This window comes from Trachypithecus francoisi, unplaced genomic scaffold (genome assembly GCF_009764315.1).
Source record: "Trachypithecus francoisi isolate TF-2019V2 unplaced genomic scaffold, Tfra_2.0 Lachesis_group10, whole genome shotgun sequence".
Classification (NCBI taxonomy): Eukaryota; Metazoa; Chordata; class Mammalia; order Primates; family Cercopithecidae; genus Trachypithecus; species Trachypithecus francoisi.
The window spans coordinates 50,919,986-50,945,006 of NW_022681455.1; the positions used below are offsets into that span (position 1 = coordinate 50,919,986).

Consider the following 25,021-nt stretch of genomic DNA (forward strand, 5'->3'; position numbering starts at 1 on the left):
TTTTATGACTGTCTAGAATGAAAAGCTAATTTTTACTTAAGTTTGGGTACACCCTATATTGATTTGACTTTCAGCCCTTTTACTATTATTATTATTATTATTGTTTTGCAAAGAGTTTCGATGGTGGTGCAAGCAGTATAGATTGTGTTAACTCATAGTTTTTCTTTCATTCAGCCATTTTCATTTTGGTTTTGTTTCTGGTTTGCCTGAAATAGACTCCCCAAATTGGGCTGCTCTGAAGCTTGATGTGGGGGCTGCTGAACTCATGGGTACTCCAAAGACTTTTATGGCTCTGTTGTTTGCCCCTTCCTGTCTATCTTGATATTTAAACACTCAGGAATACTCAAACGTTCTTGAATATAAGACTTTGTTTTTGTTTAGGTAAGTCTTGTATAAGAACTCAATTTATTCCAACTGAAAAAAAATGCCTGTTACAGGTCAAGGGCTATGCATTAAAGTGAGGATCTGATAAAAGCAGGAGGAGCATGCTGTAACTCAAGAGAAAAATCAGAGAAAAATAGAAAACGATGAAAACTAGATACTGGTATGGTCTGATGAGTAGTTCCATTTCCTTATTGTGAGAATTTTTGAGAGAGTATACACTAAGCCTTATGATTATCATATCAACTTTTCCTCCTCAGGAAAATGAGACCACAACATTTTATTTTATTTTTATTTATTTTGTAGAGACAGGATCTTGCTATGTTGCCTAGGCTCATCTCAAACTCCTGGCCTCAAGCAATCCTCCAGCCCTGGCCTCCCAAAGTGCTGAGATTACAGGCCACAACACACATATTTTGATGACATTACAGTTGTTTCAGTGGATATCTGAAAGAATAATGATAAGTGATTAGTAGGTATAATTAAGCTCTTGAGAAAAATAAAGCACTACATTAGATTTCTAAGCTATGAAAACAATGGAATAGCATATTATAGATTATTTTTATCAATGTAAGAAGGACTCCAGATATGTGTTCATGATACTTGGGTTCCAGTGCTGGCTCTACCACTAAGTAGTCACATGACCTTGTAATTAGTTAATTCTCTTAACCTCCTTGGGAGTTGGTTTCTTTGCCTATAAAATGAAGGGGCTTTGGTAGACAGTTGAACTTTATAGACTTTGTCAGCTCTTTAACTCCATGCCTTTTGAAGGCATTTTGAGAAATAAACAATTAGCCTTCTTTGTTTTTTATTTTTTATAAAAATCTCCTGTTGGAGTATGTACCCACATGACAGCTGGGGGCTCTATTTAGTCAACTTATTAGTGAAAATATTCCTGAGTTTGTTCAGAAGATCTACAGATATGCTAATTGGCAGCTGCTCCATTCTTCTCAGGGAGCAATTCCAAGTGAAATATTTGGAATTGGGTTTGAAATACTTTTTCCTTATTTCTGCCTGGGGGATTCATGTAAAAGAATAAAAAATTTACCCTAAGTCAGAAGATTCTCTGGTCTGTTCCATCTCTTCTAGGACTTTATGAGCAGGGGGGAAGGTTATAGCAGTTTTTCATTTTCTATGAGAATGTCAGAGCTTGGAACAATAATGGAGTCTGAAATTGCTCTTCATAAAAGTGTAAGAAATTATCAGCAGAATGGGAGGGAAATGCAGCATGTGAGATCAGAGATAGAAAAATAATTTTCCCATTATAAAGTAGTTTTCTTTCTCCAAATGGCATTCAGGGATAATCCTCCCTGATATCTATGCTGGGTATTTATCTGGATATTAATATATTTCATTGCAAATAACTTCATACTATACTATTATTGTGATAAACTCTCCTCTATCTGGAGCTTTCCCAAGTGGTGTAACACCCTAAGCAAAGCTGCTTCTGTCAACAATGCAGGTGACTGTGGAGTTCTTTAGAACTTCAGACCATGGATGAGGCATTCCATGAAACATGACATCCAAAGGCTAATAAAAATCATGAATTTTAAGTCTTGACTAAGTTTGCAAGAGAAATGGGGATAAGGCAACTCAAGTATCCCAGGACAAGCCAACTACAGTGCCTCCGAGGAACTGGCATTCATATAACCCTAAGAATGTAAATTGAATAATAATTTTGTAGACTTTAAAGCCACAGCAGATGCCTGAGGTCAATATTAAATGCAGAAAAGAAGATGCTTAAAATTCAGCTATAGAAACTTGAATACTTTGTCAGATGTCCAAGGCTTTCTCTAACTAGAAAAAAACATATTCTGTTGAGCACATGCACGATACATTATACATGCAGACATTCTAGGGGTTTATGAGTGGTGGTAGAGAGAGTAATTATGGACTACTGTTCACAGAAAAGGCAAGAGGAAAGACAGAATTGCATTTTAATGTCACAAATAGTTCAAAGACAAGCCTGAGACATTTTTAGAAAGGGAAGAATTTGAGCAGGAAGGAAGATACAGAGCCATCCCCAAAGAGACTTGCTCAGAGCAGAGAGCCCTCCAGATCATTCTCTGGAGAATGGTCTTACAGTTAGAAGGAGTCATTGAAGACCTGGAGCTTAAATTTCCTTTCTGCTGAATGTCTGTGTGGAAATACTGCTTCTTTTCTTCTGTATTTGCTTTTTCTCTTTTAAAAGAAAATTATGAGTCCTGGGTATTCATTCTTCATCAGATTTGTTTTAATATACAATGCCCACCAAAATTATTTGTATTCCACGGTTCTTAAGTCAAACCTAGTTCAGTCAATTTCTATGTAATCAATTCCATACCAAAACAAGGTCTACATTTCTAAATGCAAGCATCAATATTGGAACAAAAAAAAATTGTTCTTCTTGTTATTAAGCTAGTGAGATGCTTCTGTCAATTCTGGCATCCTTGTAGGGAAAACACATTACTTTTCCATTAATGAAAGCTGCGATGTAAATTAATAGCTTGGTAATTATTTGTCTTTTTTTTTTTTTTTTTTTGAGAGGGAGTCTGGCTCTGTCGCCCAGGCTGGAGTGCAGTGGCTGGATCTCAGCTCACTGCAAGCTCCGCCTCCCGGGTTTATGCCATTCTCCTGCCTCAGCCTCCGAAGTAGCTGGGACTACAGGCGCCAGCCACCTCGCCCGGCTAGCTTTTTGTATTTTTTGGTAGAGACGGGGGGTTTCACGGTGTTAGCCAGGATGGTTTCGAACTCCTGACCTCGTGATCTGCCCGTCTCGGCCTCCCAAAGTGCTGGGATTACAGGCTTGAGCCACCGTGCCCGGCCAATTATTTGTCTTGATTCATACAAAAAGGATGATGAGCAGCCTAGTGCTGTAAAAAGAATAGCAGCTTTGGAGTCAGAAAGGTCTGTCTATCTCTACCACTTACTAATTTGTTTGGTCTTGGGAAAGTTGCTTAAAATCTGAACTTCAGTTTTCTCATCTAAAAAGTACAGTTTTAATATTTGCTTTATAGAAATATTTCAAATGTTAAAGTGAGTAGTGAGTAAGGAGTGTAAATCACTTAGCACAAAGCCTGGCAAATTACATAGTTCAAATCAATATTAGTTTAGCAAATCCCCCCGGTCCAATTTCCACCACCCCTAGTAAGAAGTACACTCACATGAATGGAAATGTATTCTAGGAGTTGTTTTCCTCAGCTATCCTTGACTCAGTGTACTGGCAATGCAGCTGTATTGAGCACTGAACTGTGGTGCGCCATCTTAACGGGCAGGGCTCCTAACATCTCCAATCTTTTTTTTTTTTTTTTTTTTTCTGCACCTGCCTCTTCCATTTCTCTTGCCTCAAGACAATGGATCTCTATCTTGAGGAGTAGTAAATCTACTACCACTCCTGTTGTGGCTTATGAAGAACCATGAACCATTCTTTCCAGGTGGCCTTTAATTATAGCTTCAGAAGGGTAACTTGGAACCCTTAGACTATACCCTTTCTCTCTCTCTTTTTCTACTTTTTTTGCCCTTAAACTTTAATTTTATTGTTATATTCTCTATTGTCTAGATCATTTACTTAAATATTTTACTAGCTTTTTATATACTTTTGATATTAATTATAAAATATGAGACTATATAAAAACTTTAATTTCTATGGAATTACATTGATACCAATGTTTTTCATAGTTGTGCATCCTGTTTCCTCCATTTAAACATAGCTCCTGGGTAGGGATTTGATTTAGTAATAGGTAGGAGATATACTATGTCACTGAGATTAGGGGTCTTCCAAACTAATATCACTCATGATGAAACTTTTTTTTTAAAGCTTTGTTCAACAACCTAAAATAGCTGAAGACTGGAGGCCCTTGATGTAAATTTGACTGATGTAACTGTATTGTAATATGATAATGCAGTAGTTTGACCATAGCACCAATGCTGTGTTGGAAATATAAGTATGATGACTTTTTGCTATGTATTTTAAAGGGGTAGTGACACTTTGTGACCCTGGGCATCTCAGGCCTGCAAGGCCTGGCTACTTGTGATGAGAGTTAGGGCTTCATCCAGTTGACTGGAGGACCAGCTCTCTGGAACAACCTGAGACCACAACATGCTCCCAGGGTATGTTTGTTGTACTCTGTAACCTGCTAACATTTTCTTAGCCTAGGTCCCCTTAAAAAAGAGGCTGAGACAAGCATTTGATGTGGTTACTTTGGGAAGAAAGTCCACAGAACAGGGGTAAAGGACTAAAAAATGTGAAATCAAGAACAATTTAAAAACAATCAAAATGTGCATTATGGAATTGATCAGTACTTTGTGAAATTTAGACCAAGGAAAGAAATGTATACCCTTCAGCTTCCAAGCTCCAGAAATGGTTCAGAATTGCTCCTGGAACATTTTGCCTTATACTTCCAAGTTTGCTCATACATCTGGCTGACTGCGCTTCTGCAGCACTCCTTGTGGGGACAGGGTGTGGAAAGCAAATGAAATTTGGTACAGTTGGAAAGAGCTCTTTCTGGATGCCTTGGAAACACCTGGAGAAAACAAAATGTCCCATAAGTGTAAGAAGTATTTAACACAGAAGTGCTCTTTTCCTTCAAGCCAGTCAAGGAAGGACCCAGTTTCCTTAGGGATCTGTCTGGAGTAGTGAAAAACCTGAACTTGAGACTGGACTCTGTAGTTAAAGTCCACAGTTGTAGACTTTCATGTGCTGCCTTAGTTGGATTCCCTTGAAAGCAGAGCCTGTGACAAAAGTTTGGATGGAGGTAGTTTATTTGGGCATTTCCATCCCAGGGAGCCAGAATTCAGGAGGAGGCGTTGATATAAGGAATGAGGGAGAGAAAGTTAAAAGATGTAAGAGTGTGTATTATTGATTAGGCCACACTGGGGGGACTGGGGCTTGATCTTGCCTGGACTTTTGAGGAGCAGTATGTAATGTGTCTCTTTCATTGTCCCCCAGGCTTAGCGAAGTTAAGTACATCTCCTTAGGTCACAGGGCTAATAAGTGGCAGAAGACAGATTTTTAATTCAGATCTGTGTGACTCTCAAAACCTTCTATTTAACTACCAAGCTGTAATGTTTGCCTATGTGGCACATTTTTCTTATGATAATCTCATGTCTATTTAACCCCCACCCCCAGTCTAGAAGATAGAAGTCAGGTTAGAACAAAATTATCACACATTCTTAGTGATCAGGCATTATCTGATTTTTAAAGATTATGTCATTATGTCATTTAATTCTATGTCCATAAGACTACCACCAGAATTTGAGATGATAATAAATAGATTTGCCTACCACTATTCCCAGAATAGTAGGCAGGAAATTTAACAGTTAAAATGTCTTGAAGGAAAGTATTACATGTTACATGCACTAACATTGTTTTCCTTTATTTGTTTATTTACATGTAAAATATCCAGGGAATCTAATACTTACGGTATAGTATGGAGGGGTATATGAGATATCATACAACTTGGACAATTTCTGTGATGACAGGGAATAGAGCTGTTAAAACAATAATTTGATTACTCATAATAATATTTCGATTCATCATAATATTGACGATATTTTTGAAATTGTCTAAAAGCATGTTTGTGGCTTCATTGTTTATGTTGTAGGCAAGCTTAATTGTCTGTGGATGATTTTTTCATGTTAAAGAGGCAGTTGTTTGTCTGTCTCTGCTTAGGACCCACCTAACGAAAATTACGAAGGAGCAATGTTTGCCTTTAATATCTTGAGGCTTCGTTTTGGTCATGGTTTTCCCTTTCTCCACACTCTCAAATGGCAAGTACATCTATTCTAGCAGGGGAGGCTTTATGATCCATCATATATAATTAGCTATGAACTTAAATAGGTGTATTTGTATTTATTACCCCTTGCCACTTTCCTTATGTTGCAACAACCCTAAATTATCTTCAGTAGCCTAAACACAGTGTGGCTCTGATGTTGGCTCTATTCATGCGTCTTTGTTTTTCTGTAAGACCCTCCTCCTTCCTCTTTGCTTGGCTGTCTCCTGCTTATCTTTTGAGACTCAGCTCAGGGATAACTACTTCAAAAAGTCGCCCTTGATACTCTTGTCCTTTCCAGAGGTAGGAGACCCTCTTTTCTGGTCCCATAATGTTCTTTGTAGATACCTATTATTATACTTATCACATTACTTCACAGCTATTGTTTTCATTACATAGTGATTTTCTTGAGGGCAACAACTGTGTTCTCACATTTGTCAACTCAGGACCTAGTAAATAGAAGGCACTTTATATATGTCTGCTAAATTAAATTTGAACTACATTTAATATTTTAGGGGCAAGAATTCTTTCTCTAGCTCCTAAAACAATATCATAAAAAGGCTGCTTCTTCTACTTGCCCAGTGGAACATCAATATTTCCATTCTATAACTCTTACGCTCAGGGTTTATAACTCGGTGAAGAGTTAAATTTGATCTACATAGTTTCATTTGATTAAAATAATTTTACATCATAGTGGGAGAGTTGAAATGAGTTGGAATGGAGTAGAAAATATGTTTCTGAATTTTTAACTGACACAAGAAACCAATTTTAAAACAGAAATAATATCCTTTGGTTTTAGTGACATTTTGTGCCAATTCTGAATCATTGCATAGCTAACTAGAAGCTTCAGAATATTTTAAAATGTGCATGCTGTGTGGATGCTGGGATGTCCAGAAAGTTGTAACCTTGAACTTATGTACTCACTGTTTCTTTCCCTGCTTTTTGCAATTCCTTCATATATGGGAAGATTACCATATATATGTAATCGTTTATATTTGTAAGTTTGAATCTAGTGCTTAGGCAACCTACATAATTCTAAATTTTAAAGACTGCATAAATACATGCTCATGGATATTAAGGGAATTTTCAATTCCCATTTCATACATAATCATGTCATGCATTCTAAAAGCACAGTGTTGGGGGAAAATCGCAAATCAAAGTCATTTATATCTAATGCCATTAGTGAAAAAACTTTAATATTAAAATGGTAAACATCAATTATTGCTATCACTGTGACAGCTTGGTAGAATGAACTTAAAAGATGGGGGGCCCTAGACAGTTAAAATACATGCTTTGTTGCATTTTAATTATTGGAGCTCTATATGTTGAAAAAACTGTTCAAATATGCAGGTATACATATGGTTTACTGTGTACTTGTACTGCCACTATTTTAGAAATATTTTTCTCTTTCTTCCTCCACTGTTATGTAGACTCTACTAATCTACATTCAAAACTTACTTAAGACTTCATTTCAAACATTTTTCTTTTCAAAAGGTTTCCATGATTTGTACTAACTTGCTCTAATAATTTCTTGTTTTCTATTTCTCAGCATTTATTTATCTAATTTATCCTGCATATTTTTCCAAACATATAAACTTTTTCACAATTTTATCTTTTATTCAGTGATATTAACTGTGAGCATATCTCTCTGTGTGTGTGTGTTAGTGAGGTAGGAGTTTCAAAAAGAAAAAATGGTTCTTTTTACTCACTGTGTATCAGCCAGGGTTCAACCAGAGAAACTGTAGGATGGCTGTGTGTGTGTGTGTGTGTGTGTGTGTGAGAAAAACAAGAATTGCCTTGCATTGTCAGAGCTGGGAAAACAAATTCAAAGTCTGTAGGTCAAGCAGTCAGGAAAGGAAAATTATGAGCAGGATGAAACTCCACAGATGAAATTTCTTTCTCTCTGTTTCTCAAGCCTCAGCCCTACTTGTAAAGCCTCCAACAGGTGATTCAGGATATTTTCCTTTCCTTAAACTCAACTGATGATGAGAAGGCCCCCAAATACATCGGCAAAATCTCTTTACAGTAACATATAGGTTAGTATTTGATTGAATAACTAGACTGTGGTCTAGTTATTGTGGCATATCACAAATGCCATCAACTATATCTACACTCTGATGGAGAGTCAGGAGGGCTATAAGGTGTGCATTAATGAAGCCAGTGAGTAAAAGGATAATCTGAAAACTATGCGGTACTGTTAGAATTCAAGACATATACAAGGTTATTAAAGCACTGAGGTTAATCTAAGAAGGTTTTAAGCTGGGCCTTTGGCAAGAATTGAGTATGGCAGTTGAATCTGGAAAAGAAGTCATGGAAAATATTCCAGATTAAGAGAGAGGTATAAATATGGGCAGATGGGTAAGACAAAAAGGTAAAGGACAGGAATTAAATTAGGTTGATTGGCAGGAGTTACAAACTTAACATTCCTTTATGGGGCAGGCAGGCAATGTTAATTATCTAAGTGGGAAAACATCTAAGGCAACTAGGAGTAGTGGGAACTGGGCTGACCAGGAGAGCTTGTACCCACCTTAAAGGCATCACATTAAACAAGCAGACAAAAAGCACTGTTTCAGCCAAACAAAATATACTGGGAGCTTCAACAAAGGATACCCACATAGAAAATGTTACTTAGTGGTTGTGTGACCTTGGGTAAATTATTTAATTATGCTAATTTTTAAACTAGTGGTAATAATAGTACCCCCTTGGTAGGGTAAAATAGTAGTACATGAAAGTGCTTAAAAAGGACATGGCACATACTAAGCATTAGTTGTTTAATTTTTTAGTAAGTGCTAGCTGTTTCTGGCCTCTCTCCCTGTCCCCCAGCCCCTCCACCCTCAGGGTATACTATCTGTATCTATATATCTATCTATATCTATATCTATATCTATAGCCAACTAGTCTAGTAAACTATGTTAAATTGATGGGGTACAAATAGAAAAAAAGTGTTTTTTTTTCCCTTCTAACTGTTGTTTTCAAACATGCTTTGATAAATCTTCTTTCTTTACACCTTGTCTATAACTTGAACAGACCCATTTCTTTCCCAGTTACTCATAGGCATTAAAGCACCTAATTTTCAGGTATTTAAAAGTTCATTCCAATCTAAAACTTAAGTTCTATTCAATTTCCCTCCCTACTCCCCTCCCTTTTTTTCCTTCTTTCATTCCTCCCTTCCCTTCTTCTCCCCTCCTCTTCCCTTCCCTCCTCTCTTCCTGTCCCCTTTTCTCTCCTCCTTTCCCCTCCCCTCCCCTTCCTGTACAGGTATTTTTTGAGTGCTTAGTCTGTGCTAAGCTCGCAGGGGGTTTTTAGAGGAGGATAAGGGTGGGGCTTCAGTGCTGGGAACACTGAAATAATGATAAGTACTTGCTGTCTATCGGGATACATAGGAAGTGTATGTAGATCAATACTGAGGCATCAGGGATGTCTTTCTGGATGAAGTAATGTCTAATATAAAACCCCAATCATAAACAGGCATTAGCTAAGTGGGTGAGGAGGGACAGTAAGGGTACAGAGAGAATTTCTGGCAATGGGAATAGTAGATGAAACAATAAAAATTAGAACATGCTGATTTCTGAGAACTACAAGTATTTCACTATGGCTAGAAGAAAAGTGCAGGCAGTTAAATAAGAGACATGAAAAAAATGCGGCATTATACATACCTTAAATTTTTTTTCTTTTAAAAAGGAGGCTTAAAGTGTTTTATGTCACTTTCCAGTGGCCGAGTAGGCAGTATAGCTAGAACCAGGTTCTCCTTTGTCTCCTTCTCGCTTTACTGAGCTCACACCATGCCATACCCCAGGACCATCCTGCCTCCTCTTTATTAATACTAATGAAAGAGAGAGAGGCAAATGAAGACTCTGATTCCACTCATCCCTTCACTTAGAGAATCCATAGGAAAAGAGCATTTTCCTAAGTCATAGCTTTCAGGGGGAACGTTCTGCAGACAAAGCCATTCAGAGGGGAATATTCTGACTTGTGTGTGGACACAACCCACTGTTTTTTTTTTTTTTTTTTTAATATGATTTAATTCCTTTGATCATTAGATTCTTTTGTTTCTTTAAACTTTTAGGAGCTTTGCATTTTAGGTCTCCATTATTGTGAAACTGGCCTATCTGGGGAAGGGGGGCAAAATTCTTTTTCCTCACTACTTCCTTACTGGTAGCCTGTAGTGCAGGCATTTTTCAGGAGCCATTCTCATGCCTGACTTGGACTGTGTTTTATGGGGATTTTGCTGCATTTTAGCATTTTAATTTCCATTTCTGCAGTATAATGCTATTGATTCATTCAAAACCTTGTTCTCTGTATAACATTTTATATGTTGGTTATATACTTTTTAGAAGTTAAAAATACATGGTAACAACCTAGTAATACAAATAATGACATGCTCCATACTTGTACTTTGGTCCAAATTGCCTTTATATACTAAATAAAAAAAGTTCTATTCACACACACACAAATATATATATATATATAGATAGATAGATAGATATAGTTTTTTTTGAGATGAGGGCTTCCTCCATCACCCAGGCTGGAATGCAGTGGTGCGATCTTGGCTCACTGCAGCCTCTGCCTCCCAGGTTTAAGCAATTCTCCTGCCTCAGCCTCCTGAGTAGTTGGGATTACAGGCATGTGTCACCACGCCCCACTAATTTTTGTATTTTTACTGGAGATGGGGTTTTACCATATTGGCCAGGCTGGTCTCGAACTCCTAATCTCAAGTGATCCACCCATCTTGGCCTCCCAAAGTGCTGGGATTACAGGTGTGAGCTTAAAAATAAGCCAGTTTCTTGTAATATAGGTGTGGTTTCAGCTGTAGAGTTTGCATATTGCAGAAAAGTTGGCTTTAGCAGTTTTTGGAGAGCTGTCATATTTGCAAAAGTATTTTAAATCAGAATATCCTATTATCTGCCTTGTATTTCCTATTTTATTCATAGGTAAAATCTGGAGACAACATCAGGGAAACTAGAGAAAAGACCAGGAAAAATGGAGTTTTATATAATTTGTTTAGTTATTATAATTAAAAAATCACCACAACTCTTCCATTAATGATCATAAATACATTGTAATTCTGTGATGAGTATGAGAGTGCAGATATCTTTTTAAGATACTTATTTCATTTCCTTTTGATATATACATCTAGAAGTGGGATGACTGAATTGTATGATAGTTCTACTTCTGATTTTTCTTCAAAAGCATTCTTAATGTATTAATGTTTATAGGATCCCACGCCACACAGTAAGTAAAGGTATACACTGTGCCAGTCACAATGACTACTTGAATCTCCACATTCACTTGCAAATTGGCCAACTCTTTTATTTGCAGAAATCTTTTAGACCTATGGAGTTTAAATCTATAGAATGAGAATTTCTAGGGCTGAGCATAATTATTCATTAAATATTGGCTTAATTGAATTTACTTGAATTCAGAAGTGGTGTCAGGAACAAATATTTTCATTTTTGGAGAGAAGCAGCAGTAAAATGGTTATGAAACAGAGAACAAAAAGTAGGTTGATGAAAACTATGCCTGAATTGTTTTAATTTTATAAGTCTACGTTAACTATAAATAGTGAAAAATTCTTTAGAGAATGAAGTATGTTCATAGAGTAAATACAAGAAGGTAAACATACTTAAACATTCTAGAAATTTATAAACTGGCACACGACTCATTCTCTTTGAGCCTTAGAACCTCTTCTGTAGGACTGATAATTTTTTAAAATTCTAGATAATTTCATGGGACCCTTTCTGCCTAAAAAATCTTGGATTTTGTGATTTAAATTTTCTCTTCATCAAATAGACAACCAAAGATCATATATTCGTGTGTGTGTGTGTGGTGTCTTCCTGTTAAGATCTTCTTATCCTAAAGTTAAATTGTACAGCCAAAGTATAACCCTCCAAGGAATCTGTGGAAATACTGACAGATTTAGCAGCAGGAATAAATTCTAGGGGTTCATCTTGGAGTTCAGATGAAGACATTGAAAACCCTGGGGCAACTCTGAGAGAGATTATATTATTAAAGGAATTTGGATAGAATATAAAGTATTGCAAAGCAGCATCTCCTGTGCAGAGGAGCTGTTTGGAAGATATAGTGAAGAGTGCTCAGTGTCACAGGGGAGTGCTCTTTGAGATCTCTGCTAGGGACTTTGGAGGAGGGCAGTGTAGAACCATGAATCAGACAGCACACGTGTGCAATGGTTGTTAATTATGTACCCTCTTGAATAGTTAGGAGAAACTTGGTCTAAGTTCTATATTCCAACCAGAATAAATGCTTTTGTTTGAGGCATAGTTGCAGTACACTCCCCCGGTACTTAGCACGGAGCACATTCTAGGTGCCCAATAGCTACTTGTGGAGTGATGATGTGAATGACTACTGGAAATCAATCAAGGGGGCCATATGTCTTGACCTGCAGCAGTGAGAATTAAGAGGGAAGTGGAAAGACAGTGAGGAGAACGGCTGAGTTGTTAATGTTAGGCGCTGTGAACAGACGCAGTGGCTATGAACCAAACAAGTATGTTAGTGAAGAGCCAACCTGAGAAGAATTAGTGTGTCTTTGTGCCATACAGGTAGCTGATACAGGCAGTAACTGCCTCCCACCTGATGGGTGAGTCAGAAAGCTAGAAGAAACCGTTTAAGTTTGAGGTCATTTGCTCTATTCTTCTTTTGGAGCTGAAAATTCATTAGTATTTGTACCAGACACTCAAGTAACAAACCTGGATAATTTTTTTTTTTTTTTTTTTTTTTTTAAGACAGAGTCGCGCTCTGTTATCCAGGCTGGAGTGCAGTGGCGCGATCTCGGCTCACTGCAAGCTCTGCCTCCCGGGTTCAGGCGATTCTCCTGCCTCAGCCTCCCGAGTAGCTCGGACTACAGGCGCCCGCCACCTCGCCAGGCTAATGTTTTTTTTTTTTTTTTGTATTTTTAGTGGAGACGGGGTTTCACCGTGTTAGCCAGGATGGTCTCAATATCCTGACCTCGTGATCCACCCGCCTCGGCCTCCCAAAGTGCTGGGATTACAGGCGTGAGCCACCGCGTCCGGCTTAAACCTGGATAATTTTTAAAAAGAAGATACATGTTCTTGGATTTCTAGCAAAATAGACCAAACCTGAAAGGCACTGTCTTAATACCAATGATCCAATTAGACATTGATCATTGCAAAGGGGCTTGGATGTTGTAGATCACTAGGAACAGGCTTCCTCGAAATGACCAGAAATGGAATGGTATTGGTCTTCCTGTAGCTTGTTGTTTCTGAATGCTTTGTGGTTGCTCCCTAGGACCAAGCGTCGTATGCCTTTTCAACTGTGTGGTTATTCAGAAATGATTTTCCTACCAAGTCAAGTAATAGACAAAGTAATCATAGAATATTCTGTTCTTGTTGAACTAAATAGTGTGGTTTTTCAAAGGAACAACAATCAAAAGTGGTGGAAATCACTCATTTGCACATTTGCTTCTAATGAAATTAGAAACATTGAAACAAGTATCCGTGGGACTTTTCAACCTTCTGGAATTCTAGTCTGTTGTGTTTGAAATAATAGTGCCTGGAACATAATAAGTACTTGAAAAATATTGGTTAAATGATTGAGTCAAAATGTTTTCTCCAGCTGCATTTTTGAAAGTTTAATAATTCTCCCTCTGTATTTAAAAACTGGAAAGCCCTTATTTCTACAGCAAGAGGAAAGGATTTGGGTATCTATGGAGGGCTTGTCTATGCCAGGAACTTTGCTAAGAACTTTATATTATTTCAATTAGTACCTACAACAACCCTGTGAGGCAGGTATTTTCACCATATTTTACAAAAGAAAATTAAAACTGCATGAGCAAATAGCACAGAGTCCGAGAATGGTGGACTTAGGATTTCCTTTTGAGTTAAAGGATTTGTATCTCCAACGGACTGGTTCTCTAGGAATCAAATCCAGGCAGTTCCTTATTTTTCTTTACTGCATCTATGTGAATTAAGATAGGAATATCTCCTCCATTTTCTCTTTCTAGAACTTCCTTCATTATTCTCAGTTCCAAAAATCAGTCTGGTAAAAGTTGTACAAGTACTTATCATAGATTTAGAGAAGACTATGAAAATTATTTTTGAGAAACAATAGCACTTTTCTCAGAATGCTCTGCTAATATTTGAAAAAGTCATGAGAAAGCATCATTCCAGGACTGAGATCAGGTTCAGGAAATTAAGTGATGCTTCTAGTTTTCATTGGAAATGAAATGTTTTCCACTTTTCATATTATCTTATTGACATTTAAATCATCTTGTTGAGATGTGAGAATATAGACGCTAGAGTCATGTTGCTGGGATTTGCATCGCAACTCCTCCACTTATTGGCTGGTGACCTTCAGAGAGTTACTTAACCTCTGTTTCTTACTCTCCTTTCCTGTAAGATGGGGATAATCGTAGAAATACATGGGACTGTTATGAGTGTTAAATAAGTCAAATTCCGTAAAGCACTTAGAATACCATCTGGCACAGAGTAAGCTCTATATAATATTTGTTAAATAATTACATAAAATGATCTGTCCCTAAAATTATATTGAAAAATCTCCTTCATACAAACTAATCTCAAAATTTCATTTATTTTCTGTTTTAGAGTGAAAGTAAGATAGAACCAGACTTCAAATGAAGACCCTGTATGCTTTCAACATAAAATAATTAAAATATTTGATTATCAGTATGTCTTACTGTTTCATTTGTCTGAGAAAAATTGGGACAGAGAGTTTATTGTTTTGAGTTTGTTTATCACCTGTCTACTTGTAGACAAGCATCACAGTGATGAGTACCAAGCTTTAATTTTACTGAGTAAGGATTAGGAGGTAGAGATTTGGCAAGAGCAAAAGTACTGGACAACATTGAATCACAAAAGATAAAATAGTCTCTGAAGTTTGAACTATATACAAAATGGTTACATTGAGATAATTGACATGATATCTCCACTGAAATATATGTTTTAAAAAACTTGAATTTCTATGTGTTAGGCAGTTACATTTTCTAGATGACTGAATTTCAACTCAGGAAAGAAGTGACTAAAAGGACTGAGTTAATACCTGGGCAAGATATCAAGAAATATATTATTTCCAACCCTCTTCTCCCACACACAGTCTAGCAATAGCATTATTCAGAATCTGTTCCTGGTGAAGATTTAGATTGTATACATTTTAGACAATGTGCAGAAGATAGACAAGATGGGGGCAAAGGACATGGACATTGTCTGGGCTGAATTACCTATGTTACCTCTTTGGAATCCGGTCTCCTGTATTCTGTGGTGATCGTGTCATATCATTTAAAATAGCCTGAGTTTTTTTTTCAGTACATTGAGGGCTAGAGACACTCCAAGTTAAGAGTACACATATTCACTTTTAGGAGATATGCTCTTAGTTTGCTAACCAGTCCAGGGAGACTTCCAGATATACAGATCAAATGGTGATGTCAGGATATTTAGCATTCAGAGGGGAAGAGAAGGAAGCTAATATTGAGATACTTCTGGCCTAGATTTCCTGCCTGCCAGTGGTGACTATCATGATCAAATATAGAGACATCAATCTTTGCTTTCTCTGTGGTCCATTTGGTGCTCCAATGAACACCTGATTCCTTTAAGTATGAATTTTGGCAATTTAAACTACTTTATCTGCCAGACAACCAAATATATTTAATCTTTTACCAATTCATACTGGGGGTCAGATGATTAACTGAATCAGATACAATTATTAAAAATTGTCTCACAAGGTCAGGAGATCGAGACCATCCTGGCTAACATTGTGAAACCCCGTATCTACTAAAAATACAAAAAATTAGCCGGGTGTGGTGGTGGACTCCTGTAGTCCCAGCTACTGGGGAGGCTGAGGCAGGAGAATGATGTGAACCTGGGAGGCAGAGCTTGCAGTGAGCTGAGATCACGCCACTGCACTGCAGCCTGCGTGATAGAGCGAGACTCCATCTAGGAAAAAAAAAAATGTGTCATTTTCCTATAGAATATTTTGTGTTTTTTGTGTAAATTTTGAAAAGATAGGGATTGGGTTCCATATTCCTCTGCTAAGCCACTGCACATTATTGGAAAAATCACTATATCTCTCTGGGCTTCAGAATTTTTATTTCAGAATCGTGGAGAGTATGCCATTTCTTGGCCACTTGCATATGTTAGAATGATGTAGGAAGTCTTATCTAAAAATGTTCTTTAAAGACTGGGTAGATTAAAAGTTTGGACATTAAAGTAACAAAAAATTTATCTAATTTATTTTAAAATTCATTTTTAGAATATTGGAGTTGACATTGATGTTAGGGATCTTGTAGTCTCTGCCTCTTCCAATTAAAGATGAGGAAACTCATGATTTGCCTTCTATATTTAACAGAAGCAAAACTAGAACCCAGGGCTCCTAACAGAGTCACATACAGCCTCAGAAAGGGTGCTGCTTAAAATTCTGACTCAGAAAGGGCACTGCTTAAAATATTTGATTTGGGCTTTAAAAATGTCATGGTGGAATCTAGAAGCAAGTCAGTTGCTTTATGCTTTTTATCCTTTTTGGTTTGAATTATTAGCTCTGATTCTGCACAGGTCACCATGTTATGGAAGGGGGCTATTGGAAGACAGCAAGATTCATGGGTTTTAGACCTTATACTGCAATAAAGCAACATAAGAAGAGGAGGGGCTTTGGGGGCACATGATGACAAATGTAATACATCACAACACAAACTTCTTTCAGCCCCAGAAGCAGTATGTGAGATGACCAAAGTCTGTAAAATTAAGCATAAGAGGAAGAATGTCTGATACGAAGTTTCCTCCAGAGTGATCTAGCTCTCACCAACTCCCAATTTATTTGCAATATTAACCCTCAGTGAGTAAGAAAGGAATAAACCATAATATATTATTATTGATAAAACAATAATAAGGGTAACCTTCATGTGAACTGGACAATAAAGCAATTTGCATGTTTGATAACAAGTTTAAAAGCTCTTCTAAGAAAATAATTTAATTATATATATATATATTTTTGCATGCTCTACTTTACTCTCCTATAGAATCTCAGTTTATCATAGCATCATCACAGTGCATTGTAAATTGCTAGTTACTTGCCTATCTTCAGCATGGGGCTTTAAGTTCAGTGGCCCCTAATTTCATCTGGTGCGTGCTAAATATTTGCTGAAATAATAAATGAATGAATGACACTTCCTTCTCCCCAGTCTGTAGTTTAAAAATAGCCCGAAAGGTAAGATTAAGATAGAAAATACTGACATGATGATATATAAGATGAAGAATTATCTGTTTCAATTAATTAGTCAAACAACCAGTATTTTTGAGCATCTGATAGACTAATGTTAAGCAATTTTTATGTTATTTTTTCTGGTAGAATGTTTTGGAGGCTCCCACTCCATTAACTCCTTTTGCTAAGATTTACAGGTGCTTATAATACTACGGAGCATATAGAAGCTGCTCTATAATCCTAACAGGGAATTGACATCTCCTAAGTCTGAGACACTGAATCATGGCCTCAAGTAAAATTTCATCAAGGTGAGTTTGGTTAATCTCAGAAACTACAATGATTACACACTATGAGGGCCTCCTTGTTGGGTGATGACAGAAAATACTGAAATTATGGGAAAAAAAATGAAGGATGCCCAGCTTGCCAAAACATGTAATCACGGGACTCTAGTACATCAGGAAGGTGAAGTGGGGAGAGGGTAGTGAAGAGTAGGGTAGGGTAAGGTCTTTGATCTACACAACTCAGGCTATGATCCCAAAGAAATAAAATTAAACACCCAAAACTTAATTTTCATGACAGTGTGTAACCCTCCATAATAGCTAATCATTCAAAGAATGAAATCCTTTGAAGTATCCAAACAGGGCAATCCTTACCACCCTCCTACCCCATCCAAGGAATAGGCCAATAAACTGAAATCAATGGTTTGGAGCTTTCTTTTATTCTGAAACATTACAGCATCTTCACAGTAATTTGAATAGGAATTGAATAGGAATTAAACACTAAGATAGTAGAAGAAAAGATAAGCTATATCCTATCAATTCTGTATTATTTCCAGCATTGCACAGGCTCTTTCATATCATGCTGTGATAAAACTTACAAGTTTTCAATTTTATTTTATTTTTACTGCCCTCCTCCTTTGAATTACATAAATATCAAAATGAATACATATTTTCTAGCCCTACTCTGTTTTTTCCCCCTTTAATACTGCAGCTAATGAGGCAAAAGGCAATCCTACTGATTCAAACACAGCAATTTGGCAACTTTTATTTCCCTAGTTCAGCTGATTTTGTTATTCTCATAAATTTTTATAATTGCTATTTTTCAACTATCAAGTTAATGTAGGTAGAAGGAAAGCTAGTTTGAATCTGAACCTGGTGCTAGAGGTCACAGGAAGATTATGTAACAGGACTGAGAACCTCTGCAAAGTATTTAATAGCAGAGCATTTCCAGGAGAGTTCAAAAACATAAAAGTGAAACCACAAGCCTAAAACATTTTGCAATTACTGACAAAACTGTGCCTTGTCAGATAATGCCGGGGAATAGCTCAAGCAGAGGAGAGAGTTGCTAAAATGGCAATAAAGAGTATATATTTTGATTCTGAAACAACTGATTTCTCGTGTTTAATTTCTTGCCGTAATGGTTTTCCTTGAAAATTTGTGAATAGGTAGATAAGACAAAGAAGAAAAAAATGTCAACGCTTTGCAAAGGACATGATAGAGATTATGGGTTCTTTTCGAAGCAAACTCTAAAAATCTTAGTTCAGAAGCTTAAATGTGGACTGAGGGACTGTGTCCTGTTTCTCCCTGCTGGGTTCATTTAGGCTGAATCCCAGGCTGTCCTGCGTTTTAGTTGGAGACTCTCACAGTGGGGGTGATTGGACTTTCTCTGCCCTAGGCACAACATATGCTACTTCCCATCCCTTTTATAGGCATTAGTTCTGCAGACAGCACTGGTCAAATGTACATTATTCACAATCACTTTAATGCAAATATGCAAGGCTGAGGGAGAAAATATGTCACAAAGAGGCAGTCATCCATTTCTCTTCTTTTCTGATTTCTTTCTTTATAGGTTCCCTTCTATATGTTTGATTTTACAATTAATACAGGATAAAAATAAATAAATATATAGCATCCACTGTGAGAACCATAAAAGAGCTCCCTAAAATTCCCTCAAATGCCTTTTGTTAAATGCTAGTAACTAGAACCCTATAAATTGTTTTGTTTTTATTGTTGTTCCTTTTTTTCTTCATGATTCTGCTTTTTTTAATTAAGTGGAATCCCTGCATATACTCTGACACTATCACATTTGTAAGAAACAGAAGAGGAATCAAAGCAAGGGTAGAACTATATTTAATCTGTTAAATGAAAATAAAACACACAATTAGTTTTGTACAGCAAAAATTAGCTTTTGCCGCATTTTCAACCTCTATTTAAAGAACTGTTTGATTTCTCAGTAACAAGGCATCTGATCTGTGGCAGAATATTTCTAGGACAGATTTGCAAATGTATATTACACAGGCATGCATTGTAAATTTGAGCAGAGATTATGTGGTATTTGTCTGTCAAAACCATGAAGATATAACTTACTTTGCCAGTAGTGAACCCGAGTCTTACAAAATATAGAAAGACTCCTGGATTTCTGATACCTTGTTTCTGAGAAGTTAAACAGTTCTGTTTTGTTTTAAAGTGTATCCAGTGAATTTATTTATATGCAACTATTTGTCACACAAGACAACCTGACATGCTAGGCCTGGCTTTACATTAAGCACATGAAAGTTCTTCTATGTGCAGAATGAAAAACTAAAATGTAAGCATCTGCACATGATATTTAGAGGTACATAAAATTGTGCCAGGGACTCTGAGAAGCCCATATGCATGAACAGCAATATAGAATTAAAAAAAAAAAGCAGATTAATAGAACATTTGGAAGACATTGTGCTACTTGAAATAATGCAATTAAAATGTTAAGCAAATCCTATGTTAGTCTAAGGTACAAGTGTAGCAAACATTTGTCATGAAGGAAACAACATGCTTTTATTGTGACTCAATTCTGTTAATTTAATGATCTATGTCAATGTGCTTAGATATCATGTAATGCACTCTTCTTTCTTTTCAAAAGCAGTCACTCTTATTCACCTTTATGTTTGCTTTGTTATTGTTATGCTTATGATTAACTTAGGAAGTAGGGAAAATAAAAGCCAAATAAAGTGTCAGGTCACCCATTTTTTCTTACCACGTTGTTTTAATGTAGTCTTAACCTCAGATAATTTTATTAATAATGTTACTTTTTCCCCTTGTCCCAAAATTATCTTTTAACTAAAATAGCCAATTACCCAACAGATGGAGGAGTTCTCTTCCTCTATTGGTGCCTAGTGATTTACATGGACCCTTATTAATGCTAATGGAAGATACATCCATAAATCTCTTCACTCCAAAAGGATAATGGCCTTCTATTAGTCTCCCATAAAAGGAGAATAAGCAAACTCTCTTTATAAGTGATACAGGTAGTGAATTACTTAAGGGAGATTTACAGCACCTGTAATTAAGTAGTTTAAACTATTTTGTTAGCATTCTGTGTACATTGTTGTAAATTTTTAAAATGTCAGATATGTCTTCGACTCTACATAAACTGTCAAAATTAATCCAGGGAACTATTATTATTAATTAAATACCTGTGTTTTCAGAGGCAAACACATTTTGTAGTGAAAATATATGTCTTGTTGTTTCTAAGAAAAAGAATACATAAAACCTTTTACATTTAATTTAATTAATATTTTGTTTCAAAACATTATCATGTGCCTAATTTTGAAAAAAGAAGAAAAAGGGTTATTTTATTTCATTTTTAAAAAGAAATGACATACACATTTATTAATGTGAATGAGGGGCTGGGGTGGGGAAAATCATAGAGTAATTATCTCACCTACATGATAGGGGTACAGATAGTAATATACCAACAAGGTAATTGTGGATTGGGTGTATCAATTTTCATTAAAATTAAAAAAGAATTTTGAGAAACCTAGATTTTGACATAAGAATGAAATGACTTAATTTAAGTAAATAACATGGCCAGCATTGGTACTGGGATTCTGCATTATTGAATTGTAAAAGAGGAGTAGGTGTGTGTGAAGTGTTATCCTGAAGAATTACCTAATAGCCCCTTAATTCCTGGGCCCTGGGGAAGGTCATGGTGTTAGAGTAGTTTGCCAGACACCTACACAATGGTAACACTAACCTTTGTCAAACTGAAGTAAATGAAATTTGTTTTGGCATCAACTTCCCATGTATATACTGGATTCTCCTTTATTTGCTGTCCTTTTGCTTCTTCAGACATTTATATCTCACCCTTCCCAAAAGTTTATTTGAAAAATGATACTTCAAATTAGTCATTTAAATCTTATCAAAACTTTATTAATGTATATACTACCACTAGGTCTATTTGCATTTTAAATCTCTTCTCTAGAAGTTCTCTTAGACTCCATAGTAAAGGACTCAGGTACATAGGCAGATTTCTTGAAATCATATTAATATGGTACTGCCAGGATTGGCTTTGGTTTACAGCCTGGTCTGAACTTTGCTTGAGAGCGTAGGGAATAGGAAGGTTGGAGAGAATTTGGGAATCCTGGAAAAAGGTTGAACGGTTTGCTATTTGTGGATTTACAGATCTACATTTACATAGATGTGGTTGTATTAGCCTGAATCTAAATGTCCATGATTGCTTCCTTTTCAATTCACATAAACCCTTGTTGTCAATTTTCAGAATTAGTGCTAGTTTCTTGATTTGGGGCCTAAAATTAAAATACATGAGATCAGATTAAGAGGTTCTATTTACTATATTCAATCTTTTACTCTTTCTCAAAAATAGGGCTATTCCCATTATCAATTTCTTCTTGAGTACATTTTGGTACTTCGTATTTTTCATTTAATCTGAATTATTCATTGTTTGGCCTAAAATTATTCATAATGATCATTTATTGTTATTTTAATGTCTATAGGACATTTAGTGGTATTTTATTTCTGATACTGATAATTTATTTTTCTTCTAGAAACATTTTGAATCTGGCTAAAGATTTATAAAATTTATTTTTTTGAGGAAACTGATTTTTGGTATATCAAATTTTTTCCTATTATTATCTTTTCTTTTTTTGTTTTCTCTTATTTTTATCATTTTCTTTTTTCAATTATTTTAGATTAAATTTTCTCTTTTTAAAAAATTTCTAAAGATTGATTTTGATAATCAGTTTAGATATTAACTTGAGAACCCCTTTTTCTAATATAATCATTTCAAAGTTCTCAATTTCTCTCTAAGCTCTTCTTTGGCTGCATATAACAAAATTTTAAAAGATGTTTTTATTTTCCTTGTCTTTAAAACATTTTCCAGTTCTTATTGTGTTTTCTTCTTTGATATCATTTCTTCTTGGAAATAATGTGGTTTTTTTTTTTATCTGATTGCTCTTAAGTTTTCTATTTGTCACTGATGTTCAGCAAATTGAACACAAAAGTCTTGATGTGGTTTCCTTTTTGTTTATTCTACTTGGGGTTTATTGAAATTCTTAGATTTATAGGTTTATAGATTGGGAAAAATTGGAAAATTATATATATTTTTGTCTCTTCTCTGTCCTCTTTTTTGGAACCCTAATTACTTATATGTTAGAAAACTTGTTGTCGGCCGGGCGCGGTGGCTCACGCCTGTAATCCCAGCACTCTGGGAGGCCGAGGCGGGCGGATCACAAGGTCAGGAGATCGAGACCACAGTGAAACCCCGTCTCTACTAAAAATACAAAAAACTAGCCGGGCGCGGTGGCAGGCGCCTATAGTCCTAGCTACTCGGGAGGCTGAGGCAGGAGAATGGCGTGAACCCGGGAGGCGGAGCTTGCAGTGAGCCGAGATCGCGCCACTGCACTCCAGCCTGGGCGGCAGAGGGGGACTCTGTCTCAAAAAAAAAAAAGGAAACTTGCTCATACTCTGTTCAGGTTTTCCAACTCTTCCAGTGTTTCATTTATTGTTTTTTACTCTTTATTTTTTGTCCTTGAAATTTCTAGTTCCATATTTTCAAGTTCATTGATTTATACTTCTGCAATCTGATGATTTCTTCCAGTGTATTTTTCCCTTCAGAGATTGTATTTTTCAGTTTTGTAAGTGCCATTGGGTTTTTAAAAAATATTTTGCATTACTCTTTATACTTAATACTTAATACTTTTTAGAACATACATATTTTTAAAACATATATTTTAGAATATATGTATACACGTATAACATAATTATATATTTTTATATATATATATTCGCTGTAACATCTTTTCGTGATAATTCTACTATCTCTGTAATCTCTAAGTCTATTTCTCTTAATTGATTATTCTCTAATTTATGTTTCATCTTTTCCTGCTCCTTTGTTTGGTAACTTTTCATTCGATATTGTGTATTGTGCATTTCATATTTTGGTGTACTGTAATTTTTTGTATTCCTTTAAATAAAGTTGGACTTTTTTTCTGGCATGTGGCTATATTACTTGGAAATAGTTCATTCTGTTTGATGTTGGCTTTTACATTTTATTTATTTTTATTTTTTATTTTTTTGAGACAGAGTTTCACTCTTGTCGCCTAGGCTGGAGTGCAGTGGTGCCAACTCAGCTCACTGCAACCTTTGCTTTCTGGGTTCAAGCTATTCTCCTGCCTCAGCCTCCTGAGTAGCTTGGATTACAGGTGTGTGCCACCACACCTGGCTAATTTTTGTATTTTTAGTAGAGACAGGGTTTCGCCATGTTGACCAGGGTGGTCTAAAATGCCTGACCTCAGGTGAGCCACCTGCCTCGGCCTCCCAAAGTGCTGGAATTACAAGCATTGAGCCACCATGCCCAGCCAGCTTTCACATTTTATTAAGGTGGGTCTAGAAGAGCTTTTACTATAAGGTTAATATAGTTCTACTACTAAGATGATACCCCTCTGAGGATTCTAATCAATGATGCATGATTTAGGAAATTTTATCTGGTGGAAAATCAACATTTTTCAGTCCTACATTGGCTCCAAGAATATGCACAGCATTCTATTTTCTAGTGATTTGATTCCTGGTTTCTCATACATGCATAGATTGGTACACAGCCAAAGACTGGAGTAGACCTCTGTAGATTTCCAGATTTGGGCTTCTGGCCTACAGACTTGTAAGAGAAAAAATTTGTGTTGGTATAAACTGTCAAATTTGTGATAGTTTGTTACAGCAGTCATAGGAAACTAATATAAATTTTATAATTACAGTTCTTATACTTAGGCCTATCATCTATTTTCAGTTCATTTTTTTATATTGTGTATGAAAGGGGTACAATTTTAATCTTTTGTCCGTGAATATTAACTGTTCCAGCACCAATTGCTGAGAAGACATTTCTTTCCTCATTAAATTGGGGAAATCAACCTTGTTGAAAATCAATTAGCTATAAATGTTAAGAGTGTGTTTCTGAGCTCTCAATTCTATTACATTGATCAATATAGTTACTGTTAGGCCAATACTACATTGATTTGAATACTGTAGCAGTGTATAAATTTTGAAATTGGAAAGTGTGAATTTTCCAACTTTGTTTTTCTTTTTCAAGACTATTTTTTTCACATTTAGTTTTCTTTTTTTAAAAGTTTCCTTCCTTCCTTCCTTCCTTCCTTCCTTCCTTCCTTCCTTCCTTCCATCCTTCCTTCCTACCTACCTAGACGCAGTCTTGTTCTTGTCACCCAGACTGGAGTGCGATGCTGTAATCTGTAATCTCAGTTCACTGCAACCTTTGCCTCCTGGGCTCAAGCAATTCTCCTGCCTCAGCCTCCCAAGTAGCTGGGATCACAGGTGCATGCCACCATGCCCACCTAATTTTTGTATTTTTAGTAGACATGGGGTTTCACCATGTTGGCCAGGCTGGTCTCGAACTCCTGACCTCAAGTGATCCATCTGCCT

General features: G+C 36.2%; 1 long non-coding RNA gene across 1 annotated transcript in view; it reads left to right on the top strand.

Moving 5' to 3' along the window:
- Nucleotides 1–15,188, top strand: part of LOC117087342 — a 36,891-nt gene extending 21,703 nt beyond the window's left edge. The window contains exon 3 of the long non-coding RNA XR_004438767.1: nucleotides 14,711–15,188. This is a non-coding gene — a long non-coding RNA (uncharacterized LOC117087342). The remainder of the gene's footprint in view (nucleotides 1–14,710) is intronic.
- Nucleotides 15,189–25,021: the final 9,833 nt, after the last annotated feature.